Source organism: Balaenoptera ricei, chromosome 4 (assembly GCF_028023285.1).
Source record: "Balaenoptera ricei isolate mBalRic1 chromosome 4, mBalRic1.hap2, whole genome shotgun sequence".
NCBI classification, from domain to species: Eukaryota; Metazoa; Chordata; class Mammalia; order Artiodactyla; family Balaenopteridae; genus Balaenoptera; species Balaenoptera ricei.
In genome coordinates, this window is record NC_082642.1 from 157,921,645 (window position 1) to 157,927,224 (window position 5,580).

A 5,580-nucleotide genomic window follows, 5' to 3' on the forward strand; every position below is an offset into this window, starting at 1 on the left:
GGGCCCCCAGGAGGATGTTGAGCAGTCCTTGTTCCTGTCTATGCCCTTCAGAATCTGGTACCTTCACCCCTGAAGACTGACGTTTTTAATGTCAGATCAACACATTCAGTTGGCTTTGTTCCCGGAGGCACAGGGAGAGGCTGAGGGGCAGGGAGATGTCTCCTGTCCTGGGAAGCTGGTTGGTTAATTAGCAGGGCTCTCTCCCCACAGCCACCCAGGAAAGACCAAAGGAAAAGGAGGTCCCGTGGCCACAGCCCACGGAGGAGGCAGCAGTGTCCCCAAGAGCCAGCTTTCTCCCGAGCGGGGGCCACCTCCCCACCGACCACACTCACCGTCCCCGCCAGGTGCCATTTCACCTGGGGCTCGCTTTTCCAGTGGCCCAACCAGCCCAGGCAGTGACTCAGGGAGGAAGGAAGGAGGGAGACCTCATTTTCTTTGGTTGCCACAGAGGGACCACAGCTTGAGGAAACCTCCAGGCTCTGAGCCAAGCGGCAGCATCCAACTCAGACACGTGTCATAAAAAGTGGGTGTCCTCCCCCAGCACCCTGGACCCCCACACTCTGGGGCAGCACCCCGCAGACTCTGAGGAGCACCTTACTGGAGCTACATACAACTCTTCATTTATTCTTTTCCCTACACGTACTCGCAGGTGTGAAATGACCAGCAGGGGTGCCCCCTGCCCTGGCCCGTCTTGTCTCCCGTTGCACTGTTTCCTCATCCTCATCCAGCAGCCAAACGTTTTTCTTTTTTTTTTAATTCGAGCTTACTTCTTGTAGTGCAAACATCTTTATTATAGATGTTAGCACTTTCCAACAGCCAGGGAGGCAACTTACTCTTTGTGTAACCCCTTCATTACCGTGGTCCACAGCAGTTACCTGGGGGGCTCTGGAATGCTCTTCCCTCCCGCAGCCCCCCAGCGGCAGTCACCTGAGCAAGGGCATTGTTCCGTTACTCGGTGGCTTCGTCCCCTTCAATCAGGTGGGCACCCTCTTAGGTCCGGCTTGGCTTGGGGAGGGCAGGGGTCCTGGCTCTGTACCTCCCCTTCCAGGGAAAGTTCAGGAGCTAGAGATGACTCCTCTTCCCTCCAGAGGTGGTAGCCACCTCACGGAGCCTGGGAACAGGGGCTCTTCCCCCACTTCTGATGCATCTAGTGGGTGACCCCAAGATTCGCTCTCTGACCCACCCACTGTGGCTTGGAAGCCACTGGGTACTGTCTCCACGGCCTGGCTGATGGTGGTCCTTCCAGGACACCCCTGCCCTTCTCCCGGGGTTCTGAGAGGGGCCTGGATCAGGGACCCCTCTGTCCGATTCCTGAGAAGATGCCCAGACACACATTCCACATGCAGCTCAGGTCCCCAGGTGGTTCCAGCTCTTCTGAGGGCTCTCTGTGGGGGTCCCTGTGTGATGACACCTGTGGCTGTCACTATCCAGCCTCTAATCCACCTTTTCCAGCAGAAGTGTCCTGATTTTCCTCTAGGAAACTGCCACCCCCATGTTCCGGGGTGAGATTGACCAGCCTGACCCAGCCTGCCAACCAGAACGTTCTCTTCCCCTGGCTACCACAACTGGTCTCAGGAATGGCACTACCAGGCAGAGAGGCCACCATATTACAGCAATTCTGAGATGCCATGAATGATAAAATGTACCGTTACCTAAAGCACCTCCAAAAGAGAAAAAAATGCTGCCAACTTCAATTGTAAGATGCCATCTACTCTCTCAGGGCTGTTAAAATGTGGGCAGAAAAAAAAGTGTCTAAGTTTCTATGAATGATGTGTATTTGGGGGTTGGGAAGGGGCAGATACTGGGGGAAAGAAGCTCTCTTTCTACTGGGATCCTCGAACTGAGGTTGTTTAAGCTTGGAGATGCCAGGGCCTTTTTTTTTTTTTTTTGCAAGGGGCCTGCCTGCCCCTTAATGAAACCAACACTGGGGAAGGGTGACACTTGTGAACACCTGGATCCAGCCATTCCTGACACTGGCCCATGAAGCAGTATATTTTTCTTTGCCAAGGGGGCCCAAAGCTATGACTAGCACCGCTGCGTGGGACACTGCCCACCCGGTGCCTCTCCTCACTCAACAGTCACCATCAGGGCCACTGTCCCCTGATCACGATGTTAGTGCATGGACACAACAGAATGCCTGGAGCTCCAGCACCTGAGAAGGTCATGCAGGTCCTTGTGTGGCAGATCCTGACCCCCTGACCTCATAGGATAATTGTAAAGGAAAGGAGGAGGAGAAAGAGGAAGAGAGGGAGATAAGGATGGGAGGAGAGAGAAGGAGGGAGGGAGGAATGGAAGGTGGGAGGAAGGGCAGAAGGGAAAAAGGGGAGGGGAGGAGGGGAGGCCGAGTGGGGAGGAAAACTGGTCCAGGGTTAAGAGTCAGTTTTCCATAAGCGGGCCACCAAAGCGTAAGCTTAGGGGCAAGGACTGCTGAACGTCAGCGTCTGCAAATGCCCACTTTCTCTCTGCTGCCGTATCCACAGGAGGCCTTAATCACACTGCCTGCCTCACCCAAGACGCTGGACAGTGAAATACCTCCAGCAAACAAAGGCCCCGGAGAACTGGAACCCGGTACCGAGGCCTGGAAGACGGTGACTCTTGGCGAGTCAGTGGTGGGGGGGAAGGGCTCAAGTGGGAAGCCAGTTGTCTGCGGAGGGAGCCCTCCATACCCAGACACGTGTGCTGGCGGCCGTCTCGGGAACGCACCAGGAGCTGGCTGGCTGCCGGCCCCTGCCCAACGGGGATTCAGAAGGAATCTGCACCCGCCCACAATGTCCTAACCCTTGTTGGACACGGAGTCACGAAACAGAAGGGACACACCAGTCACGGTCAGGTGTCCGACCTCTCTGCTCTTGAGCGTGGCTGCAGGTGTGTCTCTAACAGCGACGTGGTGACAAGAGAGTCATGCAGCACCTGAGCCCAGGGGACCACATCCCCGAGGCCGGGGTTGAGACCTCTGCGACTATGTGCTGGGTGGGTCCCGTCCTGGTGATCCTGGTTGGTAACAAGAGAATGTTTGGTGCGGTGTCGCCCCTGGTTCTGACCTCATTCCCAGGCTGCGGGAAGGACTGCAGTGAGCGGGGTCACTGTGGACCTGGATGCCAGCGCTGGAGGGCACTGCCCTGGACATCCACTTGCTCCAGCTAAGAACCACTTCTCTTCCAGAACCTACCATCTCCACTTCCCAGAGCTGCTGAAGAAAGGGCTGGCAGGCCTTTCTGCTTTTGCCCCGGGCCAGGCCCCAGGGGGCACCATCTGGGGGTGTCCCAAGGGACCCTCAGCCCCAGGGCAACAGCAGAGCATCTGGAGATCAAGACTCACTCTTGTTTCCTCCCAAGAAGAGGCATTTTTTTTTTTTCTAAAGCAGAAAATCTACGAAACATTCATGCAGTCCTCAAACCAGAAGATGCTCCTAAAATAAAAAGCATGGAACAGGGATCAGAGAAAAATGGGGGAAAGGCCCGACTCTTACGGGAAGCAAAGAAGGAAAAATGTAATGTTGTTCAACTATCTCAAGACAGGAAGGGAAGTGAAGAAGGTACACACTGGAAGAAAAGGAAACTTAAGCCAAACGGCAGAGGCTTAGTAAGTGAAAGTTCCTGCGTCTTGACTCCTGGCACAAAAGGATTTTTGAAAGAATCCTCGTTCCACGGACCAGGGAGCTCTCAGCTGGTGCACTGCTGGGCACAGGCAGGGAGGGACCTGCTGGCTCAGGCGGCGAGAAGGGACAGAGGCTGAGGGGGACAGCCAGCACAGCGGGGAGATTTGTTACACACATGGGGACGGGGCAAATGGGCACAATATACTGAGGACGATGGGGACCAACCTCCTCACTGTCAGAGGAAGCAGATACAAGTACGGAGAAGCTGGGATATACCCTGTGGTGTTGGGCCATAACTGAAGGCATCGATGTGAAATCATGGTTCTCCAGAAGATATGGGGACATGTATGTGTATATACATGTATGTTACACACACACGCTTTTCCCAGATCTGTCTCCTGAGGGACAAGAGGCCATGACACTCCAGGAACAATGAGCACATCTAATGCCCAGATCTTGGCTTCTAAATACCATTCTTCACTGAAGGAAACTGGTTGCCTTGGAGAAATGGCTGCTTCTGAGGCTGCGGTGAAGGAAGTACAAGATGTGCCTGGACCACCTCATTGTGTCAGAAAGCAAGAAGTGCTCGAAGACTGATGCGGATGCATCAAAGGGACACAAGAGCCAGTGTGAACTGGCCAAATCAGGGATAATCCCAACATCAAAATAAATGATAATAATCGGTCAAATAGGAATTCGTGAGCACATGATACAAATAAAAAAATTAAAAGGTAAGCTGTACTTCATACACAGTGTCACGTCTGTGGTATTTCTGCCAAAAATGCTTAGCCACCACTGTAAAGCAATTATACTCCAATAAAGATGTTAAAAAAAAAAAAAAAATGCTTAGCCTAGGTCAAATCCAGAAGAGACCTAAGACAAACCTAAGCTGAGGACAGTCCACGAAATTACTGGCTGTACCTCCCCGAAGGCAAGGTCATGAAAGACGAGACTGAGAAACGAGGGCTGAAGCCTGAAGAGTCTTAACGACTCAACACAGCGAGATCCTGTGCCAGGATGGAATGGAGCCCTGATACTGTGGTTGGCAGGTTTTTTTCCTATAAAGGACACTCTGGGGACAATCAGTAAACCCTTGAAAAGGATTTGTCGATTAGATGATAGCATTGTATCAATGTTCATTTCTTGATTTTGATAGATACACTGTGGTTACCTAGTGGCTACAGTCCTTGTTTTTAGGAAATACACACTGAAGTATTTAGGGGTCATGAGGCATATTTTCTGCAACCTACTCAGACAGATGGATGGATGGACAGATGGACAGGTGGATGGAGAGACGGATGGGGGGATGGATGGATGGATAAGTGCATGGGGGACGAAGAGATGAATGGATGAGTGGGTTGGGGGATGGATGGATGAACGGATAGGTGGGGAACAAAGAGGTGAATGCATGAGGGGGTTGAGGGATGGATGGGTGGGTAGATCAGAAAGAAAAGGGAATGAGGAGGCAAGAGAGTTAAATGTAAACAAATGGAAAATCTACGAAGGGGACACCAGGGTTCTATGTACTATTCTTACAACTTTTCTATAATTTAAAATTATTTCAAAATGTAAAGTTAAGGGGAATTCCCTGACGGTCCAGTGGTTAGGATTCTGTGCTTCCACCACAGGGAGCATGGGTTCAATCCCTGGTCGGGGAACTAAGACCCCGCATGCCACACGGCATGGCCAAAAAAAAAAAAACTTACAAAGAAAGAAAAACTATGGTGTTGGGAGCTTCTTCCCTAACGGTTCACACATGCGGAAGGAAGGTCCCGGGCTAAGGAGGCAGGAAGCCCGGGTCCACCCTTCCACCTCCTCCATACCCCCCCCCCCCCCCAGATCATGGGTAAATTCAGGGCACACAGATTGCCCTTCCAAAGGGCATCTCCACACCACACGTGACTGCCTCAAAATCTGGTTTTCAGAAATCAGATTATTCGAGCTCATGTATATGAAAATGTAGTCTCATCGGCTTCAAAAAG